The sequence below is a fragment of the Pleurodeles waltl genome, chromosome 11 (genome assembly GCF_031143425.1).
Source record: "Pleurodeles waltl isolate 20211129_DDA chromosome 11, aPleWal1.hap1.20221129, whole genome shotgun sequence".
Taxonomy (NCBI): domain Eukaryota; kingdom Metazoa; phylum Chordata; class Amphibia; order Caudata; family Salamandridae; genus Pleurodeles; species Pleurodeles waltl.
This window is the reverse complement of record NC_090450.1, coordinates 879526729-879550953: the sequence shown is the minus strand read 5'-3', so window position 1 is coordinate 879550953 and position 24225 is coordinate 879526729. Positions and strand designations below refer to the sequence as shown.

Genomic DNA, 24225 nt, shown 5'->3' with positions numbered 1-24225 from the left:
TGGATTTAATGAAAATCAGTACAGTCAAATCCTGGGAAATCAGTTGGGGCCAACAAATTCAGAAAGCTAGTGGTGGGCGAAATTCCTACACTTTCTGCCTGCAGCAAGGGTGAGGAAGACTAAGGACTTGGCAAAAGACAAACCTAGATGTAGACCAAATTGTGTGCCTACAGCAAGGGAGAGGAAGTCTAAGGACTTGGTAAAAGACAGACCTAGATGTCAACCACATTTTTTGCAACAAAAAAAAAAAATGGCTAGATCATCACATTGCTTCCGCGAAAGTATGACAGAAAGCGAGAAAGCAGCACCATCCGTCAGGAATTTGACAACTTGCAATAGTGTTTTATGGCAGTTCCTGGCTGAGATGATTTTATCAGAGTAGAAGCGGATCCTGGTAGGACCACATTCCTTATGGTAGTTACTTAGAGCCTACTTCTATTTCACCATAGTGATCAGACCACACCAACGGGATTGGGAAGTCTACCGACACACTCCTCAAATTATAAAAGAGAAGATTGAGTAGATGACCTGCTCCATGAGTGGGGGTGTGGTTCAGTAGGTGGACATCCAGTGCTTTAAAGTCATCCACTTCGCTACAATTTGGATCATCAAAATGGATAATAGGATCACCTAATACGGTGAAATTAGAACATGTAAGTATGAGAGAAGAAAGGACGTCTGATAACAAAGAGCCCCAGCTGTCCACTGAACTTGGAGGACGATACATCAGAGCACCAGAAAAGGTTACGTTTTTTGTAAGACCAAGAGAGAAATAGATGGCCTAACAATCTGAGAGAGGCAGTTTATCAAATATACATTGAAACTGCACCCACAAAATGAAACCGACCCTACCCCCTTTCCTATCCAATGGAGGAAAGTACACATTAGATATATACACAATAGCAATCAGAAATTAGCATAGAAACAACAAGCATTGTCAATACTTAGTGAAAATAGTAAGGGCCCTAGGGGAGGGTCAAACCATATACTAAGAAAGTGAAATGCAACATACAGTCTGTAGGAAAGTGCCACTATTGGCATGGATACCCCCACCCAAACACACACACACACAGTTTTTGCCTATTGTTGATGCCAACTTTGATTGAAAGTGGGCTGGAACTCTGCTACCCAGGCCCCAGTGTTCTTTCCCTAAAACTACCTTTCTTGCCAACATTGGCATGATCCTGGCACACAATTAAGTCCCTTGTTAAAGGTACCCATGATACCAAGGGCCCTGTGGCCAGGGATGGTCTCTAAGAGCTGTAGCATGTATTTTGCCACCCCAGGGGGCCCCTCACCAAGCACATACACACTGCCTTGCAGTTTGTGTGTGCTGGTGAGGAGAAAAAGACAAGTGCAAAATTGGCACCCCTCTCAGGGTGCCATACCCACAAATCACTGCCTGTAGCATAGGAAAGTCACCCCTTTAGCGGGCCTTACAGCCCTAAGGCAGGGTGCACTATACCACAGGTGAGGGCATAGCATGAGCAATATGCCCCTAGAGTGCCTAAGCCAATTCTTAGACATTGTAAGTGCAGGGTAGCCATATTGAGTATATGGTCTGGGAGTTCGTCATTTCAAACTCCACAGCTCCATAATGGCTTCACTGAATACTGGGAAGTTTGGTATAAAACTTCTCAGCACAATAAAACCACACTGATACCAGTGTGGGATTTATTGAAAAATGCACACAGGGGGCATCTTACAGATGCCCTCTGTATGTTAGCCAAACTGTTAGTGTAGGACTGACCGGTCTGTGCCAACCTGCCACTTTCAGACAAGTTTCTGACCACATGGGGTGAGTGCCTTTGTGCACTCTGTGATCAGAAACAAAGCCTGTCCTGGATGGACGTGCTTCACACCTCCCCCATACTGGAACTGAAACACCTGGAGTTGAGCCTCAAAGGCTCAAGACTCGGATTACAGTGCCCCAGGGCACTCCAGCTAGTGGAGATGCCCGCCCCCCCAGAGAAAGGGAAAATTAAGGAAAACAGGGAGGAGTGACCACCCCAGCCAGGACCACCCCTAAGGTGTCCAGAGCCGAGGTGACCCCTTCCCTGCAGAATCCTCCCAACTTGGTTTGGAGGACAGGAACCAATAGGATTGGGGTTGTCCCTCCCCTCCCCTCAAAGGGAGTGGACAAAAGGAGGGTGTAGCCACCCTCAGGGACAGTAGCCATTGGCTACTGCCCTCCGACCCCTAAAAATGCCCCTAAATCTAGAATTTAAGGGCCTCCCTGAAGCCAGCTCACCAGATTCCTGGTGACCTACAAGAAGAAGGACTGCTTAGCTGAAACCCCCAGCAGAGAAGAACGACGACAACTGCTTTGGCCCCAGCCCTACCGGCCTGTCTCTTGCTTCAGAGAACCTGTAAAAGACCAGCGACTCGTCCAGCGGGCACGGCGACCTGTGCCCAATTCCAGAGCACTGCCCTACACCCAAAAGGACCAAGAACTCCAGAGGACAGCTGCTCTGTCTAAGAAAACCTACAGCCAAGAACTCCCACCTCACTCCAGATGCGCGAGTCTTGACCCCTGTGCACCCGATGCCCACAGCTCGTGTCCAGGTGGTCCACCCAGCAAGAGAGGGCCTCCAGGATATTGCAAGCAAGTGCCCACCCTGGGTTGACCTCTCACCCCTCCAAGACTATGGCTGCAGAGGGAATCCAGAGGACCCCTATTACCACGAAGCTCCGTATGAAGATATCCGACCCCTAAAGACACTCTGCACCCGCAGCCCCCAGGCCTTGGAGAAACCAACACCCGGTGCAGCTACGTTCAGCAGGCGGCCCTCCTTCCTGTCCGACTGGTGGTGTGCCCGAGACACCTCCCTGCACCTCGCCTGCAGCCTCTGAGTGACCCCGGGGTCTCCTCATAGACCAGCATTGGAAACCTGATGTCCTGTTTGCACCTGGCCGCCCCTGTGCCACAAAGGGTGTGTGTTTGGTGCCTACTTGTGGCCCCTCCAGTGCTCCTTCAAATCCCCCTGGTCTTCCCTCCGAGCTGTGGGTACTTACCTGCAGGCAGGCCTGATTCCAAGTATCCCCTGTCTCCATAGGACCCCATGTTAAATTTGCTCAACCTTGACCTCTGCACCCGGCCGGCCCCGTGTTGCTGGTGGTGAATGTTTGGGGTTAACTTGAACCCCAACCGGTGGACTTCCTAAAACCTGGAGGCTGAAACTATAAGTGTTGTACCTACCATGATCTAACTTTTCTTCCCCCAGGAACTGTTTTTGAAAAATGTACTGTGTCCATTTTTAAAACAGATTATATCCAATAATTCAAAAACTGTATTACTTACCTATTTCGAACAAAGTTCTGTTGATACCTGTGTGAAATACAAAACGTTTGAGGTACTTACCTGCAACTTGAATCTTGTGGTTCTAAAATAAATTAAGAAAATATATTTTTGCCATATAAAAACCATTGGTCTGGAGTTAAGTCATTGTGTGTGCTTCTTCTTTGTGTGTGTGTGTGTGTGTGTGTGTGTGTGTGTGTGTACAACAAATGCTTTGCAGTACCCTCTGATAAGCCTAACTGCTCGACCACACTACCACAAAAGAGAGCATTAGTATTATCTACTTTAACTTCTGTTAAGCCTCTGGGGAACTCCTGGACTCAGTGCACACTATATCTCACTTTGATATAGCATATGCAGTGCCAGCTTTCTACACAGTCCCGCACTCGAGGATGTGGCTTTGTTAGAGGGGAGCTGGAAGAACTAGGAACCCCAAGAGGTGAGTACCTGAGTGACCCTCAGCGACCAGGAGAGCAGAGATAAGTACCTGGTTTTCCCCAAAACTAACAGGAGGACTTAGAATAAGGATTGTGCAAGACCAGGACCAGTCTGAAAGTGGATTCTAAAAGAAGAGGACCTGCAAAAGAATGGGACAGAGTCCGGTCCACGATGCAGTGTCCAGTGGGGGCAGGAGCTACTACCCACCCTTCTGTGGATGAAGAACCAGGTTGATGGGGAAGAAGGAGACCAGTCTTGAGCAAGACTCACAGTGCACAGGGGTACTGTCCAGCAAGGAGAGGCAAGGGCTCACTGTCTCCCAAGTTGGACAGCTGGCAGAGAGGACCAAGGGGACCACTCCAGACCACCACCTGTGATGCAGGATCCAAGTAGTTCCAGAGGAGAGCAGATCCATGCAGCCCGATGTTGTTGCTGTAGGTGCCAACATATGCAGGGGAGTGATTCCTTCACTCCAAGGGATATTCCTTCTTGTTTCTTGGTGCAGGCTGAAGTCTCGTCGATCCCAGAGGATGTACAGCCTGGGAAATGTTGCAGATACTGGAAGGAGCCAGAGAAACAATGTTGCAAAGCAAAGTCGTCGTCGGAGTTGCAGTCTTGTCGGTTCCTGAAGATTCCAGTAGCGGTTCCAGTGGCGAGAAGTTGAAGTAAACGATGCAGAGGAGTCCTGGTGGAGTCTTGCACGTCACATCTGAGAACCCACTGCAAAGGGGCACCCTAAATAGCCCTAAAAGGGGCATTGGCCACCTAGCAAGATGACCACCTATCAGGAGGGTTCTGTGATGTCTCCTGCTTGACCTGGCCACTGAGATGCTCCCAAGGGCCTCTGCCCACCCTGGATTCAAGATGGCAGAATCAAGTGGCCACCTGGAGGAGCTCTGGGCACCACCCATGGGGTGGTGGTGGACTTGGGAGTGGTCACTCCCCTTTCCTTTGTCCAGTTTCACGCCAGAGCAGGGACTGGGGGGTCCCTGGACTGGTGCAAACCGATTTATGCAAGAAGGGCACTAACTGTGCCCTTCAAAGTAAACCAGTGGCTTGAGGTGGCAACCCCTCCCAGGCCATGTAACACCTATTACCAAAGGAGAGGGTATTGCCTCCTTCTCCCATAGGAAATTTTTGTTCTGCCTTCCCCTGCTTGAGCTGTTCAAGCAACAGGAGGGCAGAAACTTGTCTAAGGGGTGGCAGCAGCGCGTGCTTCCTGAAAACCCTAGAAGACTGGTAGGAGCAATACTGGGGGGGTTCCTCTAAGGAGCCCCCAGAGTGCATGGAATCATACAACCAATACTGGCAACAGTATTGGGGTAGGATTCCGACATGTTTGATACCAAACTTGCCTAGGTTTGGAGTTAAAATTATGTAGCTGGACACAGGTAAAATGGCTTCCACGCACTCACTAAGTCCAGTGCAATGGAAATGGAGCTCGAGGGGCACCTCTGCTCATGCAGCGGTGCTCTCACACACAGGGATCTGCACCCTGCCCTCTGGGCTAGTGCGGCCCACCATAGGGGTGACTTACAGTGACCTGGTGCAGTGACCTGTGGTAAAAGGGTGCATGCACCTTTTCACACAGGCTGCAATGGCGGGCCTGCAGACACATTTTGCATGGACTCCCATGGGTGGGAAAATACATGCTGCAGCCCATCGGGAAACCCTGGTGCCCCAATGCCCTGGGTACCTAAGTACCATATACTTGGGACTTGTAAGAGGGCACCAATATGCAAATTGTGGGGTGTACAAAGTCCTAGAGAGCCAAATGTAGAGGAAGAGAGCACTATCACTGGTGTCCTGGTTAGCAGTATCCCAGTGAAAACAGTCTAAGCATACTGATAGCAGGCAAAAAGTGGGGTAACCATGCCAAAAAGAGGGTACTTTCGTACACAACCTCCCCCCCCCCCCCCAAACGAAGAACAATAAGACTAACCTTGCCCAATTGAGTCTTCATTGTCTAAGTGGAAATAGCTGGAGAGTCTATCTGCATTGGAGTGGTTATTCCCAGGTCTATCTTCCACTGTATAGTCCATTCCCGGTAGGGATATGGACCACCTCAACAATTTGAGATTCTAACCTTTCATTTGCTTAAGCCATAAGAGGGGCTTGTGGTCTGTCTGAACAAGGAAGTGAGTGCCAAAATGTATGGCCTCAGCTTCTTCAGGGCCAGACTACAGCAAAGGCCTCCCTTTCTGTGGCTGACCAGTGCTTTTTCCCGGGGGTAAACCTTCTGCTTATGAAAGCTACAAGTTGGTCCTGGCCCTCATCATTTAGTACTGCCCCTATCCCTACCTCAGAAGCATCTGTTTGTACAATAAATTGCTTGGAGTAATCTGATAGAGAATTCGAGCTTCAGATTCCTTACCTTAGAATTTCCTGGCATCAGCTTGGAATCTGGAATTTTTTGCTGAGCAGTACCCTGCACGTACCCTCGGGTGGCGTTGTTCTGATCTGTGTGCATCATTCTGATCCGCATGACATCGTCCCCGTCATTGGAGCTTTCTGTGACATCACCTATAAAGGCACCACCGCGGCACGCTTACATCAGTTCTTTTCCTTCCGTGCCGGTGAGTGCAGGTCTGGATTCGAGCTACCCTCTGCCTTTTTTGGCAGGCCTTTTTTTTTTTTTAACCTTTTTCTCAAATCTTTTTGAGTTTCGGCAAGGATGACATCGAGAAAGATGGGGTTCAAGCCGTGTGGTGCATGCCATCGTGCAGTGCTGGTGACGGACCCCCATCAGGTATGTTTCTGGTGCCTCGACAGAGACAACGACTGTCATGTTCCTTCTGCCAGGCCATGGCCCGAAAGCTTGGAGAGAGTGGTCTCTGGAGCTCATGGCGGCCCAGCAGTCTACTTCAGTTGGCGCAACTCCTACGAGGTCACAGTTCCCGATCAAGGAGGAGGTTGCTGGACCGCTCCAGGAGCCCTATGTCCTCTTCTTCGCACTTGAGGTCCTCTGGGCACTTGTGGAAGAGGCACAAGAAGAAGAAGTCCAAGCAGATTTTGACTTTGCCATGCCGTTCGGCCGGCGAGGCGTGTCGGGGAGCTTCGACGTTCCAGGAACGGTTTTGTGGAACTGATGCCATGGCCGACTTCGAGCCTCCTCCCCTTTCCGGGAGCCGGAGTGACCCCCACTCAGCAAAAAGAGTTTTACGACTTAATGCGCCTCGTATTTGAACAGGCTGCCCCACTGGCGTGCCTTTGGGCCCTACTGAGTTGGCAGGGGCCCCGTCTGATTCGGCCTCAACTGTATTGGGGACTCTAGGATCTGATACCGGATCAGGGGCGATACAGAGTACACACAATCGGCCTCCTCTGGCGTCGCTCCTGATGTCTTCTTAGTGGTGCAGTCTTCTTAGTAGTGATAACATCTGCCAGGAGGTGTAAGATGCAAGCTCTTTTATCCAAGCCACTATCTCACTATGTTCCCAGACACGGTTGTTCTCAGAACATGTGTTTCTTTCCTCCCTAAGGTGGTGACCCCATTCCATCTGGGTCAGAATATCACTCTGCCCACCTTCTTCACCCCCGCATCCCTCTAAGGAAGAGGAGCGACTCCATCGGCTGGACCCAAAAAGAGTGTAGTCGTTCTACCTTGACCGCACAAAAGAGTTCCGGGTGGATGACAAACACTTTGTGAGGTACGTGGGAGCAAAGAAGGGTCGGGCAATGCACAACCGAACCATTTCGCGCTGGGTCGTTCTCTGCATCAAGATCTGCTACGCATTGGCCAGGAAGCAACCTCCTGAGGGCTCATTCTACCAGGGGCAAAGCTGCTACCACTGCACTAGCTCGGACTTTCCGGTCCTGGATATTTGTCGGGCAGCAAAGTGGGCATCTTTGCACACGTTTGTCAAGGCAGTAATGTTTTGCAATCAGGTACTGAGAGACGGTCACTTTGCCCATTTGGTCCTACAGGACTTTTTAGTTTAAGTAAAGGTATCCGTAGCCCACCACCAGGAGTTTATGGCTTGGGTTTCCATTCAAAGGTAAGGAATCTGCAGCTAGAAGTCTATTTCAGAAGAACATTTTACTTACCTTCGGTAACAGATTGTCTGGTAGAGACTCTATCTAGCTGCAGATTCCTTACACCCACTCATGCCTCCCGGCTCTGCGGATATGTCTAGTAGGGTTAGGGCTTATCATTTTTAGGGCCCTAGTCCTTGTCCTTTGCACAACTAATATTCTGGTTAGTGTTGTGTGCAAGTAATAGCCACAGGTTAAAATCTCTGTAAGCTCTGGGACTGGAAAAATAAGTGTACATGGTACAGAGTTGGATCCCACAGGGTCAAATCCTACTTAGCTCTGTGGTTGAGTGCACCTGGTGCACAGATCTATGCTTAATCTTCAGTCACAGGATCAACTTCACGCAGGTCGAATTCTGCGTTCATCTTTTTCTCATGAAGGGAGTACCATTAAACCTAGTGATTCTAATAACCCCTGGTATTGATAGTACTAAGAGCTACTTGTCCGAGGCACCTGACAGACAAGTGGAAAAAAATACCCGGAGTTCCAGACTATCTGTTCTGAAAGAAGCATGGTTTTAGAAGAACAAGAACTAATTTGAAACTGCAAACAATTCCCAGATTCTAACATGTCTCTCTCTCAGATTGGGTATTAGTGCATTGTCAGTTGCATTTTATTTTAATAAACCTGGGGATCACACAATTGCATCTTCCAGGCCGGTTGTCATGCCTTACTTATGTTATTGCTTTTGAATGTGTACACTGCAAGAGACTTTTTAAGTATTCACATATGCATGCCAGATGCAGCGTGAGTCATCTTAATAGTACTAGTGCTATAGCTTAACTTTCATGCCAATGTCCAGGCCAACTCGCAGGACATGTTAATATTTTGCCTGAATATGTTCTTGTTGAAATTGATATAATAACTATTTCTAATAAGAAATTGAAAATAACTTTAAATGCATGGTGCAGTGATGTTCTGAAAACCCTGCATTTTCTACAGAACGGTGGCAAACTGATCCTTTGCTAATTTCATGATCTCCTTTTTTCTCAATTCCAAATATTAAAGTTATCACTTCCAACCATACCACAGGTTGGTTGAATATGTGAAGAAATTTTGAAAGGTGAAAGCATCAGGGAATTGGCATTTCAATTACCTTTTGAAAAGAACAATTTTTCAAAGTTCTTTGCTTACATCTTCTAAATGGCAGTATTTGTACTACTGAGTTATATGTTTAGTTTCCTATCAGTCAAAAGAATCGAAATTCAGTACATGAGGGTGAAAGACCTTGAATTCCAGGAACTTTTCAAGCTTTCACTCATCACAAAGATAATTAATAAAGCTTCTTGAAACTTCAGTAAAACCCCTGTGTATTAATAATTTACATAAACAACTTATCATGGCTTATGAGTGTCAACAATTACAGCGACTGTTGTTATTATTTAAAGGTATAGTGCATTACTTACAAATCATTACACAAAGAAGAAGGAAATTGAAGTTTCATCTGTCAAGACAGAGGACCCCTAACTGGATTCCCAAACAGAAGATCAAATGAACTGTAGCCCACTCCCATCTGTGGAACCTCTCTGTAGGCAAATAGAAGGTAAGGTAGTAGGACATCCCATCACCTCCTGAATTTTTCAGAGAGTCCCATAATCATACTTTTGAGGGTTTCCTTGGATCTTTCAACTAACCTATTTCTATGTGACCGATAGGTTGTGGTGAATTTATAAGTTACACCGCACCACACCACACCTTCTACATTGCTTTCAGGCAGCCAGACATGAATTATGCACCTCTGTCTACACCACCTCCATAGGAAAACACACACTGGAAAAGATTTGTAACAGGGCTTTGGCCACTGCAGGTGCTGTAGTGGTCATAAGAGGAATAGCTTCTGGGTACCCGGTGGCATGGTTCACCACCACCAAAATAAATCTGTTTCTTGAGGCTGTAGGGGGGTCTAGGGGGGCCAACAATGTCAATCCCTACCCTCTCTATGGGAACACCAACCACTGGCAGTGGAATTAAGGGGGCCTTTGTAGTGCCACCTGACTTGCCACTGGCTTGGAAGGTGACATAGGAGCAACAAAACTCCTTTGTGTCTTCAGACATTTGGGGCCAGTGAAAGTGTGGAACAAGTCTGTCCCAAGTCTTACTTTGTCCAAGATGTCTTGCAGGGGGGATGTAATTTGCCAAGGTCAATAAGAACTCCCTAAACGTCTGAGGGATGACCAACCTCCTGATAGCACCAGACTTGCGGTCTCTAGCCTCAGATTAAGGAGACCATTTTCCCAGTAGATCCTGTGGGATTCGCTGACATCCCCTGCCTCTTCTGCAGCAGCTAGCTGTCTGAGGCCTTCAAGAGAGGGATATGATTTCTGCTCCAGACTAATTCCTCCCTGGAGGACCCCCCCCTGCCACCAAAAGCTCTGCAGTGTCAGGCCCTAGCTCCTCTCGTGCAGTTGCCTCACAAGAGGCAAGATCATCTCCTGGAGGAGACTGATCCTCACATGAAATTTGGGAAGAGGATAACTTTTTACCCTTCCTACCGCTCTTCTTGGGAGGTGCCCCGACCATTGTTCCAGGCTCCAATGCACTTGTTCTTCCAGTTTCTTGACCACGAACACGCTCTCTGAGATGCCCAGCAATGCTGCTTGGGTCTGTAACTCCACTTCTCCCAGGCTGAAGTCTCCAAATCATTACCCTAAGACACTCTACAGGAGTGGATAAATATACCACAAAATTGTTTGGGCCAGTAAACCCTGCCCACTCTCCCCACCCCTCCTTGAGTTCATCTCAGAGTCCACCAGGTATTGGGGAAGTGTTTCAGACAGTTATTAAGGATGTGCTCTCTCCTGATCAAATTGTACAGCCCTTCGTAGTCATGTACATTACTACCATGTAACCAGCCTTCCACAGCCTTATCTGCACAGTCTACAAAATAATTCCAGTCTTGAGAGGACTCCTTCTGAGTTTCTCTAAAAGTAATCCTGTATTTCTTAGTAGTAAGCCCACACCCATCAATTAGTGCCTCTTTCAAAACCTGATAGTTGTCTACATCCTCTTCTCTGACTGCCAAAAGTTTGTCTCAACCTTTGTCTGCAAAGGAGAGCCACAGGATAGCTGCCCACTACCTTTGGGGACCTTTTGGACTTTACAGGCCCTCTCCAGAGCAGTTACCCATCTGTGGATGTCATCTCCAGATTTGTAAGTGTGGGCTATCCTGCTGAGGTTCCTAGAGTCAGCGTTCCTCCCTGACCCTGGGGGCTGTAGTGCTGCCGCCATGGGGTTCGAACCCCAAACTCTTCCGCTCCGTCTCCACCTGTAGGGCCTCCCTTTCAAAGGCCAGCTGCTACCTTTTCCGTCTGAGCTTATCTTTCTCGATCTTGAGCAGGTGGTAACCACTATCTAATGCTAACTCCTCTGAGTTATTAAAATGGGTGGACTCAGCACAGGATGCTGAGGAGAGTGAGGATGAAGTTGAGGAGTATATATTCCTTGTGGTAACCTGTTGGAACCTCCTATGGGGAGTAAAGGTGGACGTACCCAGATGGGCCCTTCTGTACTACTAGTACCTCCCTCTACAGACCAAAGGTTATCCTCAAGAACTTCTTCTTAGTCCTATTGGATATGCCAAGGGTAAAAGCATAAAGTACAGGGGGCTTCCTGGCCTAAATCTGAGGAGTCATCCCTCCCACCTTGGACTCCCTGCTCTACCTGCCCATCAGGATGCTGGAGGTCATACTGCATTAGCATTTCTAGGAGCTGAGATTTAGTAGGGTGACTACCAGTCTTTAGTTTTCTTGACATAGAGTCCTAAGTTCCTGGAACTTAAGGATGCTGGATCCAGACTCCTGAGTCTGTCTAGATTCCTCAACTGAAGACAAGGTACTAGTGTAGTGGATGTGAATCTACAACTACCGTAGTGTTCTAAACTTTTTTTCCCCAAAGATTAGGGAAAGGGCTATGCCAGACACTTAACAACCCAGTCTAAAGAACATTTAGAAAAAGACCAATTTGTAAAAGATACAGTATGTACCTGTCAGCAGTGTTTTCCTGTGGAAACTCACTTATGACCAAGTGGTTAAGCAATGCAAGTCTTTATCCCACCGCTGCACCACCAGTGTAGAAGGCTGGCTCAGTATATTGTATAAACCTATTAGTGAGAGATAGTGTGCACAGAGTCCAGGGGCTCCCCAAGAGGCTTGACGGGGCAATTATAGATCAATCAATCAATCAATCAATAATATTTATAAAGCGCGCTACTCACCCGTGAGGGTCTTAAGGCGCTAGGGGAGGGGGTTACTGCTGCTCGAAGAGCCAGGTCTTGAGCTGCCTCCGGAATGCGAGGTGGTCCTGGGTGGTCCTGAGGTTGGCGGGGAGGGAGTTCCAAGTCTTGGCCGCCAGGTAGGAGAAGGATTTCCCACCTGCCGTTGTGTGGCGGATGCGAGGGACGGCGGCGAGTGCGAGGTTGGCGGAGCGAAGTTGACGGGTGGGCGTGTAGAAACTGAGGCGACGGTTGAGGTATTCGGGTCCTTTGTTGTGGAGGGCTTTGTGTGCGTGGGTGAGGAGCCTGAAGGTGATCCTCTTGTTGACGGGTAGCCAGTGCAGGTGTCTCAGGTGGGCGGAGATGTGGCTGTTGCGGGGTATGTCGAGGATGAGGCGAGCTGAGGCGTTTTGTATTCGCTGAAGACGTTTCTGGAGTTTTGTGGTGGTTCCTGCGTATAGGGTGTTTCCGTAGTCCAGGCGGCTTGTGACGAGGGCGTGGGTCAGTTTTTCTGGTGTCGGCGGGGATCCAGTGGAAGATCTTTCAGAGCATGCGGAGAGTGAGGAAGCAGGAAGATGATACGGCGTTGACTTGTTTGGTCATGGTGAGAAGTGGGTCCAGGATGAATCCGAGGTTGCGTGCGTGGTCTGAGGGGGTAGGTGTGGTACCCAGGGCTGTGGGCTCCCAAGAGTTGTCCCAGGCGGACGGGGTGTTTCCGAGGATGAGGACTTCCGTTTTGTCTGAGTTCAGTTTCAGACGGCTGAGTTTCACCCATTCTGCGATGTCTTTCATTCCGTCCTGCAGGTTGGTTTTGGCGATGGTAGGGTCCTTGGTGAGGGAAAGTATCAGCTGGGTGTCGTCGGCGTAGGAGATGATGTTGATGTTGTGTTTGCGTGCGATGTCGGCGAGGGGGCTCATGTAGACATTGAAGAGAGTCGGGCTGAGCGAGGATCCCTGTGGCACGCCGCAGATGATCTCGGTGGGGTCCGAGCGGAACGGCAGGAGGTAGACTCTTTGGGAGCGGTTAGAGAGGAAAGAGGTGATCCAGTCCAGGGCCTGTCCTTGGATACCGGTGGAGCGGAGGCGGGATATTAGGGTTCGGTGGCAGACGGTGTTGAAGGCGGCCGAGAGGTCGAGGAGGATGAGGGCGGCAGTTTCTCCGTTGTCCATCAGAGTTCTGAGGTCATCGGTGACTGCGATGAGGGCGGTTTCAGTGCTGTGGTTGGCTCGGAATCCGGACTGGGAGGGGTCGAGTAGGTTGTTGTCTTCAAGGAATTTGGTCAGTTGCTTGTTGACGGTCTTCTCGATGACTTTGGCCGGGAAGGGGAGGAGCGAGATGGGGCGGAAGTTCTTCAGGTCGTTGGGGTCCGCCGTAGGTTTCTACAGGAGAGCGTTGACTTCCGCGTGTTTCCAGCTCTCGGGGAAGGTGGCAGATGCAAACGAGCTGTTGATGATGGTCTGGAGGTGGGGGGCGATGATGTCGTCGGCTTTGTTGAAGATGAAGTGGGGGCAGGGGTCCGAGGGGGCACCGCAGTGGATGGTGTTCATGGTAGCTTTGGTCTCTTCTGCGCTGATGTGGGTCCAAGCGTTGAGGGTGACGGCTGAGGCTGTGGGTTACGTGGTGGTAGGCTGGGTCTGAGGGCCGAAGCTGTCGTGAAGGTCGGTCTTTGAAGGATGTTCTCTTGGTGGCGCGGATCAGCTGATGGTGTTCGCAGGTGGCGTTTTTGAGGGCGGACATGTTTTCTGCGGTGTGGTCTTTGCGTCAGGCTTTCTCGAGGGTACGGCAGCTTTTTTTGGATTCCTTGAGGGTGTCTGTGAACCATTGAGGTTTCCTGGTGATGGTCTGTCTTGGGAGGCGTCTGAGGGGTGCGAGGTTGTCTGCGCAGTTGGTGATCCATTGTGTGAGGCTGAGGGCTGCGTTGTTGGCGTCGGTGGAGATGGTAGGTTGGTTGTGGCTGAGAGTGGAGAGTAGCTGTTCCGTGGAGATTTTGTTCCAATGTCTGCGTGGGATGGGTTGTGTGCGGAGGTGGAGAGTCTTGCGTCTGAAGGTGAAGTGGACACATCTGTGGTCGGTCCAGTGTATTACGGAGGAGTGGCTGAGGATACGTGGTTGCTGGCGGAGAAGATGGGGTCGAGCGTGTGTCCGGCGGTGTGGGCGGTGATGTTCACCAGTTGCTTGAGACCGTGGTTGGCGAGGTTGTCGAGCAGGGTGGTGGTGTTGGTGTCGTTGTTCTGCTCCAAGTGGAAGTTGAGGTCTCCGAGGAGGATGTAGTCCGGCGAGGCTAGGGCGTGCGGGGAGATGAAGTCCGCGATGGAACTGAAGAGGGCGCGTGGTCCAGGGGGTCTGTAGATGAGAGTTCCTCTGAGGGTGGTCCTGGGGTCGGTGTGGATCTGGACGTGCATGTGTTCGGCGGCGAGGGGGATGTCTTCGGTGGAAGTGGTGACGTTGATGGAGTCCTTGAATATGATGGCGATTCCTCCTCCGACTTGGTTGGTGCAGTCTCTCCTGGCCATCTTGTAGCCGTCGGGGATGGCTATGGCGATGTCTGGGGCCGAGGAGGCATTCATCCAGGTCTCAGTGATGAAGGCGACGTCCGGTGGAGTCCAGGAGGTCCCATAGTTCAATAGCCGCCAAAAGGACACGAAGGAAATGGAGTACAGAAGGAGAAGAACACAGAAGAAGAGAAGAACTCGCAGGAAATGGAGTGCAGGAGCAGAAGAACACGAAGGAAATGGAGTGCAGGAGCAGAAGACCACAGAGGAAGAAAAGAGCACGAAGGAAATGGTGTCCAGGAGCAGAAGAACACGAAGGAAATGGAGTGCAGGAGTAGAAGAACACAGAAGAAGAAAAGGACACAAAGGAAATGTAGTGCAGGAGCAGATGAACACAGAAGAAGAGAAGAACACGCAGGAAATGGAGTGCAGGAGCAGAAGAACACAGAAGAAGAGAAAAACAGAAAGGAAATGGAGTACAGAAGGAGAAGAACACAAAGAAAATGGGGTGAGGACGAGGTGCAGAATACAATGAAAATGGATGCCAGAGGAAGGGCCGAAAACGAAGAAAAATGGACAGAGAGAGGACAGCAGAGGTATGAAGAAAAGAAAAGTTGGAAGAGAGAGAGTTCAGAAGACAGAGGTGCGTAACGAGGGGCTGGGCAGGGGGGTGCGCAGGGAGTACTTACGGTTTTGCTGGGAGGTGGCAGGAGCCTGGGCTGGTGGAGCTGCAGCGGCGGGGGAAGCGACCTACCCTACGGTCAAGGGTCGCTATCTCTGCCGCGCAGCGGCTGCCATAAGAGGGAGGAGGGGGAAGGAGGGGTCAGCTGGGGGCGGGAGGGGGGGCAACGAATGGTGGTGGCAGGAAAGCAGAGGGCGGGGGTTGGGGGGGTCAGATAGAGGGGAAGGGAAATAAGATAGGGAAGAGATGGATTACGGAAGAAGAGAGGAGTCAGAAGAAGAGAAGAGAGGAGTCAGGAGAAGAGAGGAGTCAGGAGAAGAGAGGAGTCAGGAGAAGAGAGGAGTCAGGAGAAGAGAGGAGTCAGGAGAAGAGAGGAGTCAGGAGAAGAGAGGAGTCAGGAGAAGAGAGGAGTCAGGAGAAGAGAGGAGTCAGGAGAAGAGAAGAGAGGAGTCAGGAGAAGAGAAGAGAGGAGTCAGGAGAAGAGAAGAGAGGAGTCAGGAGAAGAGAAGAGAGGAGTCAGGAGAAGAGAAGAGAGGAGTCAGGAGAAGAGAAGAGAGGAGTCAGGAGAAGAGAAGAGAGGAGTCAGGAGAAGAGAAGAGAGGAGTCAGGAGAAGAGAAGAGAGGAGTCAGGAGAAGAGAAGAGAGGAGTCAGGAGAAGAGAAGAGAGGAGTCAGGAGAAGAGAAGAGAGGAGTCAGGAGAAGAGAAGAGAGGAGTCAGGAGAAGAGAAGAGAGGAGTCAGGAGAAGAGAAGAGAAGAGAGGAGTCAAGAGAAGAGAAGAGAGGAGTCAGGAGAAGAGAAGAGAGGAGTCAGGAGAAGAGAAGAGAGGAGTCAGGAGAAGAGAAGAGAAGAGAGGAGTCAGGAGAAGAGAAGAGAAGAGAGGAGTCAGGAGAAGAGAAGAGAAGAGAGGAGTCAGGAGAAGAGAAGAGAGGAGTCAGGAGAAGAGAAGAGAGGAGTCAGGAGAAGAGAAGAGAAGAGAGGAGTCAGGAGAAGAGAAGAGAAGAGAGGAGTCAGGAGAAGAGAAGAGAGGAGTCAGGAGAAGAGAAGAGAGGAGTCAGGAGAAGAGAAGAGAAGAGAGGAGTCAGGAGAAGAGAAGAGAAGAGAGGAGTCAGGAGAAGAGAAGAGAGGAGTCAGGAGAAGAGAAGAGAGGAGTCAGGAGAAGAGAAGAGAGGAGTCAGGAGAAGAGAAGAGAGGAGAGGAGTCAGGAGAAGAGAGGAGAGGAGTCAGGAGAAGAGAAGAGAAGAGAGGAGAGGAGTCAGGAGAAGAGAAGAGAGGAGTCAGGAGAAGAGAAGAGAGGAGTCAGGAGAAGAGAAGAGAGGAGTCAGGAGAAGAGAAGAGAGGAGTCAGGAGAAGAGAAGAGAGGAGTCAGGAGAAGAGAAGAGAGGAGTCAGGAGAAGAGAAGAGAGGAGTCAGGAGAAGAGAAGAGAGGAGAGGAGTCAGGAGAAGAGAGGAGAGGAGTCAGGAGAAGAGAAGAGAAGAGAGGAGAGGAGTCAGGAGAAGAGAAGAGAAGAGAGGAGAGGAGTCAGGAGAAGAGAAGAGAAGAGAGGAGAGGAGTCAGGAGAAGAGAAGAGAAGAGAGGAGTCAAGAGAAGAGAAGAGTCAGGAGAAGAGAAGAGAGGAGTCAGGAGAAGAGAAGAGAGGAGTCAGGAGAAGAGAAGAGAGGAGTCAGGAGAAGAGAGGAGTCAGGAGAAGAGAGGAGTCAGGAGAAGAGAGGAGTCAGGAGAAGAGAGGAGTCAGGAGAAGAGAGGAGTCAGGAGAAGAGAAGAGTCAGGAGAAGAGAAGAGAGGAGTCAGGAGAAGAGAAGAGAGGAGTCAGGAGAAGAGAAGAGAGGAGTCAGGAGAAGAGAGGAGTCAGGAGAAGAGAAGAGAGGAGAGGAGTCAGGAGAAGAGAGGAGAGGAGTCAGGAGAAGAGAAGAGAGGAGAGGAGTCAGGAGAAGAGAAGAGAAGAGAGGAGAGGAGTCAGGAGAAGAGAAGAGAAGAGAGGAGAGGAGTCAGGAGAAGAGAAGAGAGGAGAGGAGTCAGGAGAAGAGAAGAGAAGAGAGGAGAGGAGTCAGGAGAAGAGAAGAGAAGAGAGGAGAGGAGTCAGGAGAAGAGAAGAGAAGAGAAGAGAGGAGAGGAGTCAGGAGAAGAGAAGAGAGGAGAGGAGTCAGGAGAAGAGAAGAGAAGAGAGGAGAGGAGAGGAGTCAGGAGAAGAGAAGAGAAGAGAGGAGAGGAGTCAAGAGAAGAGAAGAGAGGAGTCAAGAGAAGAGAAGAGTCAGGAGAAGAGAAGAGAGGAGTCAGGAGAAGAGAAGAGAGGAGTGAGTCGGAAGAAGAGAAGAGAGGAGTGAGTCGGAAGAAGAGAAGAGAAGAGAAGAGAGGAGTGAGTCGGAAGAAGAGAAGAGAAGAGAAGAGAGGAGTGAGTCGGAAGAAGAGAAGAGAGGAGTGAGTCGGAAGAAGAGAAGAGAGGAGTGAGTCGGAAGAAGAGAAGAGAAGAGAGGAGTGAGTCGGAAGAAGAGAAGAGAAGAGAGGAGTGAGTCAGGAGAAGAGAAGAGAAGAGAGGAGTGAGTCGGAAGAAGAGAAGAGAAGAGAGGAGTGAGTCGGAAGAAGAGAAGAGAAGAGAGGAGTGAGTCGGAAGAAGAGAAGAGAAGAGAAGAGAGGAGTGAGTCGGAAGAAGAGAAGAGAAGAGAAGAGAGGAGTGAGTCGGAAGAAGAGAAGAGAGGAGTGAGTCGGAAGAAGAGAAGAGAGGAGTGAGTCGGAAGAAGAGAAGAGAAGAGAGGAGTGAGTCGGAAGAAGAGAAGAGAAGAGAGGAGTGAGTCAGGAGAAGAGAAGAGAAGAGAGGAGTGAGTCAAGAGAAGAGAAGAGAGGAGTGAGTCAGGAGAAGAGAAGAGAAGAGAGGAGTGAGTGAAGAGAAGAGAGGAGTCAAGAGAAGAGAAGAGAGGAGTCAAGAGAAGAGAAGAGAGGAGTCAGGAGAAGAGAAGAGAGGAGTCAGGAGAAGAGAAGAGAAGAGAGGAGTCAGGAGAAGAGAAGAGAGGAGTCAGGAGAAGAGAAGAGAAGAGAGGAGTGAGTCGGAAGAAGAGAAGAGAGGAGTGAGTCGGAAGAAGAGAAGAGAGGAGTGAGTCGGAAGAAGAGAAGAGAAGAGAGGAGTGAGTCGGAAGAAGAGAAGAGAAGAGAGGAGTGAGTCAGGAGAAGAGAAGAGAAGAGAGGAGTGAGTCAAGAGAAGAGAAGAGAGGAGTGAGTCAGGAGAAGAGAAGAGAAGAGAGGAGTGAGTGAAGAGAAGAGAGGAGTCAAGAGAAGAGAAGAGAGGAGTCAAGAGAAGAGAAGAGAGGAGTCAGGAGAAGAGAAGAGAGGAGTCAGGAGAAGAGAAGAGAAGAGAGGAGTCAGGAGAAGAGAAGAGAGGAGTCAGGAGAAGAGAAGAGAAGAGAGGAGTCAAGAGAAGAGAAGAGAGGAGTCAGGAGAAGAGAAGAGAGGAGTCAAGAGAAGAGAGGAGAGGAGTCAGGAGAAGAGAAGAGAGGAGAGGAGTCAGGAGAAGAGAAGAGAGGAGAGGAGAGGAGTCAAGAGAAGAGAAGAGAGGAGTCAGGAGAAGAGAAGAGAGGAGTCAGGAGAAGAGAAGAGAGGAGTCAGGAGAAGAGAGGAGTCAGGAGAAGAGAAGAGAGGAGTCAGGAGAAGAGAAGAGAGGAGTCAGGAGAAGAGAAGAGAGGAGTCAGGAGAAGAGAAGAGAGGAGTCAGGAGAAGAGAAGAGAGGAGTCAGGAGAAGAGAAGAGAGGAGTCAGGAGAAGAGAAGAGAGGAGTCAGGAGAAGAGAAGAGAGGAGTCAGGAGAAGAGAAGAGAGGAGTCAGGAGAAGAGAAGAGAAGAGAGGAGTCAAGAGAAGAGAAGAGAGGAGTCAGGAGAAGAGAAGAGAAGAGAGGAGTCAGGAGAAGAGAAGAGAAGAGAGGAGTCAGGAGAAGAGAAGAGAAGAGAGGAGTCAGGAGAAGAGAAGAGAGGAGTCAAGAGAAGAGAGGAGAGGAGTCAGGAGAAGAGAAGAGAGGAGAGGAGTCAGGAGAAGAGAAGAGAGGAGAGGAGAGGAGTCAAGAGAAGAGAAGAGAGGAGGGAGTCAGAAGAAGAGAAGAGAGGAGTGAGTCAGAAGAGAAGAGAAGAGAGGAGTGAGTCGGAAGAAGAGAAGAGAAGAGAGGAGTGAGTCGGAAGAAGAGAAGAGAAGAGAGGAGTGAGTCAGAAGAAGAGAAGAGAAGAGAGGAGTGAGTCAGAAGAAGAGAAGAGAGGAGTGAGTCAGGAGAAGAGAAGAGAGGAGTGAGTCAGGAGAAGAGAAGAGAGGAGTGAGTCAGGAGAAGAGAAGAGAGGAGTGAGTCAGGAGAAGAGAAGAGAAGAGAGGAGGGAGTCAGGAGAAGAGAAGAGAGGAGGGAGTCAGGAGAAGAGAAGAGAGGAGGGAGTCAGGAGAAGAGAAGAGAGGAGGGAGTCAGGAGAAGAGAGGAGGGAGTCAGGAGAAGAGAAGAGAGGAGGGAGTCAGAAGAAGAGAAGAGAGGAGGGAGTCAGAAGAAGAGAAGAGAGGAGTCAGAAGAAAAGAGAGGAGTTAGAAGAAGAGAGGAGAAGAACACAGAAGAAATGGACTACAGAAGGAGAGAAGAGTATAGAAGAAGAGAAGAACACAGAAGAAGGAAAAGAACACACAGGAAATGGAGTGCAGGAGCAGAAGAACACGAAGGAAATGGAGTGCAGGAGCAGAAGACCACAGAGGAAGAAAAGAGCACGAAGGAAATGGAGTGCAGGAGCAGAAGAACACGAAGGAAATGGAGTGCAGGAGTAGAAGAACACAGAAGAAGAAAAGGACACAAAGGAAATGGAGTGCAGGAGCAGGAGAACACAGAAGAAGAGAAGAACACGCAGGAAATGGAGTGCAGGAGCAGAAGAACACAGAAGAAGAGAAGAACACAAAGGAAATGGAGTACAGAAGGAGAAGAACACAAAGAAAATGGGGTGACGACGAGGTGCAGAACATGATGAAAATGGATGCCAGAGGAAGGGCCGAAAACGAAGAAAAATGGACAGAGAGAGGACAGCAGAGGTATGAAGGAAAAAAAAAAAAAAAGGTTGGAAGAGAGAGAGTTCAGAAGACAGAGGTGAGTAACGAGGGCCTGGACGGTGGGAGCGCAGGGAGTACTTACGGTTTTGCTGGGAGGTGGCTGGAGCCTGGGCAGGTGGAGCTGCAGCGGCGGGGAAGCGACCTACCCTAGGGTAGGATAATACTAATGCTCTATTTGTGGTAGTGTGGTCGAGCAGTTAGCCATATCAGAGGTTAGTGTTAAGCATTTGTTGTACACACACGTGCAATAAGTGAAAACACACACTCAATGACTTAACTCCAGGCCAATAGGTTTTTATATTGAAAAATATTATTTTGTTAATTTATTTTTAGAACCACAAGATTCAGATTGCAGATAAGTACATTAAATGTAAGGTACTTGGGATAGTGATACTTAGAACTTTGAACCAAAACAGCAATGTACATGGTTTTTCATAAAATGGCAATAAGCTATTTTAAAAGTGGACACAGTGCAATTTTCAACAGTTCCTGGGGGAGGTAAGTACAGTTTAGTTATTACGGTGAGTAAAGCACTTACAAGTCTAGTCTCTGTGGCATAGGTAGTCCACCGTTGGGGGTTCAAGTCAACCCAGCTCCAGCAACACAGGGCCGGGCAGGTGCAGAGGTCAAACAGGAGCCAAAATAACATGGGCGCCTATAGAGACAGGGGGTGCTCCGGTTCCGGTCTGCTGGCAGGTAAGTACCCGCGTCCTCGAAGGGCAGACCAGGTCGGTTTAGTAGAACACTGGGGGGGGGGGGCCCAAGTAGGCACACCCTTGGCGGCACAGGGGCGGTCGGGTGCATTGGGCAAACAGGGCGTCGGGTGTTAAATAGGATTCAATAGCGGGACCAGGGGGGCGAGGGGGTCACTCAGACACTGCAGGAAGGGCAAAGGGTTGCTTCTCGGGCCAGCCACCGACTGGGCACTGATGAGGGCCGCCTGCTGCTCGTTGCTGAACCAGTGGTTGGTTTCTCACAGGCCTGGGGGCTGCAGGTGCAGTACGTCTCCAGGCGTCGGATATCTTAGTCCCGGGCAGTTGCTGTCAGGGGGTTCTCGTGATTCCCTCTGCAGGCAACATCGTGGGGTGCAGAGAGGTCAGCCCAGGGTGGACACGTTGTCGGAGTCGCCTGGGGATCCCTTCTAAGTCATTGGTCTTTCTGGACATGGGCAGGGGTGTCGGGTGCAAAGTGGTGTGGACTCGCGCGTCTAGAGTGAGGTCAGAGTTCCTTTAAAAATGGTTTCTTCTTTCTTGGTTGGACAGGTCCGCTGTCCACGGCAGTTCTTGATCCTTCTTAGGTGCAGGGCAGTCCTCTGAGTCGGAAGTGGTTGCTGGGCCCGCAGGGTGCGTCGCTGGTGCAGGTTCTCTGAAGTAGGAGACAGGCCGGTAGGACTGGGACCAAAGCAGTTGTCGGCTTCCTTCTCTGCTGGGTTTTTCAGCTAAGCAGTCCTTCTTCTTTCTACGTAGTTGGAAATCTAAAATCTTGGGTTCAGGGACGCCCATAAATACTGAATTTAGGGGTGTGTTAGGGTCACAGGGCAGTAACCAATGGCTACTGTCCTTGAGGGTGGCTACACCCCCCTTGCACTCCCCTTTGGGGAGGGGAGCACATCCCTATCCCTATTGGGCTAAGTCCTACAAAATAAGATGGAGGATTTTCCAAGGAGGGGGTCTATTCAACTCTGGTCACCTTAGGGATGGACCTGGCTGAGGGGGTGACTCCACCTTGTTTTTCTCATTATCTCCCCGGACTTGCCGCCAAAAGTGGGGGCTGTGTCCGGGGGACAGGCATCTCCACTAGCGTGAGTGCCCTGGTGCGCTGTAACACCAGGCTTGAGCCTTTGAGGCTCACCACCAGGTGTTACAGTTCCTGCAGGGGGAGGTGTGAAGCACCTCCACTCAGGACAGGCTTTGTTCCTGGTCACAGAGTGCTCAAAGACACCCACCCCATGTGGCCAGCAACTAGTCTGGAAGTGGCAGGCTGCCAGAGACCGGTCAGCCTAGCACTAGCAGTTGGGCTGGCACGTAGGGGGCATCTCTAAGATGCCCCTTGTGTGCATTTCTCACTAATTCCCACACTGGCATCAGTGTAGGTTTATTGTGCTGAGCCATTTGATACCAAACTTCTCAGTATTCAGTGTAGCCATTATGTAACTATGGAGTTCGTTTTTGACCAACTCTCAGACCATATACTCTCTATGGCTACCCTGCACTTACAATGTCTAAGAATTGACTTAGACACTGTGCTCATGCAGCTATGCCCTCACCTGTGGTATAGTGCACCCTTCCTTAGGGCTGTAAGTTCTAGAGTGCCCTTCAGCGACCAGGAGAAAAGAGATGTTAGTGGTTTTACCCAAACCAACCCAAAGGACTTCATGGAAGAATATTGCAAGACTCAGACAAGACTGCAAGAAACCAAAGGTGGATCCTGGAAGAGGAAGACCTGGAAAAGAAGAGGACCAAGTCCAGTTCATGTTGGAGTGTCCGGTGTCAGGAGGCACTTCCCACCCATCCGTGGATGCATGAGGTGGTCGACAGTGAGACGAAGACGGACAGCAATGCAGCACTGGAGCAGATGAAGAGTTTCTGGGTGATGCAGTCGTCGTCCCACGCCGGATGAAGGATTGCAGTCGGTCCATGGTGTGGAAAAATCCATCAACAAGCCTTGGCAAAGGCAAGTGTCGTGGTTGGTGGAAAAGTGGAGCTGCCGGGGACCAGCAAGGTCCAGAGGGACTCAGCCCACAGGGGGCGGGGGAGTCCCAGGTGACCCTCAGCGGTGCAGGGTGTCCAAAAAAGAGGCAGCCCCCACAGAAGACCCACAGGCAAGGAACCCAGGAGTCGTAGAGATGCCCACGCAGCGCACCTGAGGAGAGGTCCTACGTCACAGACAAAGCACGCAGAAGGCTATGCTTCGCAGGGAAGAGTGCTGGGGACTGGGACTACACGGAGCCGGAAGATCCCTTGGAGGAGATATCCACAAGCCTTGGTAGCTGCAAGAGACGCGGTGCACAGGAGTGTACTGTCCTGCATAGGAAGGCAAGGGCTTACCTTCACCAAAGCTGGACATCTGACAGTGAGGACCAAGGGGACCTCTCCAGACCACCACCCATGATGCAGTATCCATGCTGCTCAGGATGAGACGAGATCCACCCAGTGCTTACTACCCTTTCCATTGTCCAGTTTTGTGGCAGAGCATGGACTGGAATACCCCTTCTTGGGCTATTTAGGGTCTCCTTCTTGGGTGGGTCCTCAGATTCGACATGCAAGATTCCATCAGGACTCCTCTGCATCGTTTACTTAATCTTCTGGCCACTGGGACTGCAGCTGGACTCTTCCGGAACCGACAAGACTGCAACTTCTGAGACGACCTCGCCTTGCAACATTGTTTCCCCGGCTCATTCCAGCAACTGCAACATTTCCCCAGCTGTGCATCCTCTGGGGTCTGCAGACTTCAGCTGCATCAAGAAGCAAGAAGGAATCTCCCTTGGAGTGAAGGAGTCTCTCCCCTGCCATTGCAGGCACCTACAGCAACGACGTCCGGCTGCATTGATCTGCCCCCCTCTAGAACTGCGTGGATCCTGCAGCACAGGTGGTGGTTTGGAGTGTTCCCCTTGCTCCTCTCTGCCCTCTGTCCATTTTGGGAGACTTTGAGTGCATGCCTCTCCTTGCAGGACAGTACCCCTCTGCACCACGACTCTTGCAGCAACCAAGGCTTTTGTATCTTGCTCCTAGGGATCTTCAGGCTCCAAGTAACCCTGGCCTCCAGCACTTCATCCTTGCAAAGACAGACTCTCCTCTGCTGCTCCAGAGACATGGAACAGCTGTCCAGGTGATTGGGCCTCACTGCATCTTGCTGTGCCTGCTGCTAGTGGGTTGCCTGTGGGGGCTGCAGCTTGTTCTGCTGGCTCTCCTGACTGCTGAAGGTCAGCTCAGACTCCCCTCCAAGGGTCGTGTCCCCTGGATCTTGCTGGTCCTCTTCAGCCTTGCAACTCTTGTTTTGCTCCAACTTGCATTTGACAA

General features: G+C 50.3%; 1 protein-coding gene across 7 annotated transcripts in view; it reads left to right on the top strand.

Moving 5' to 3' along the window:
* Window positions 1–24225, top strand: part of ACACB (acetyl-CoA carboxylase beta) — a 1528264-nt gene that overhangs the window by 1292070 nt on the left and 211969 nt on the right. The window lies entirely within an intron of this gene.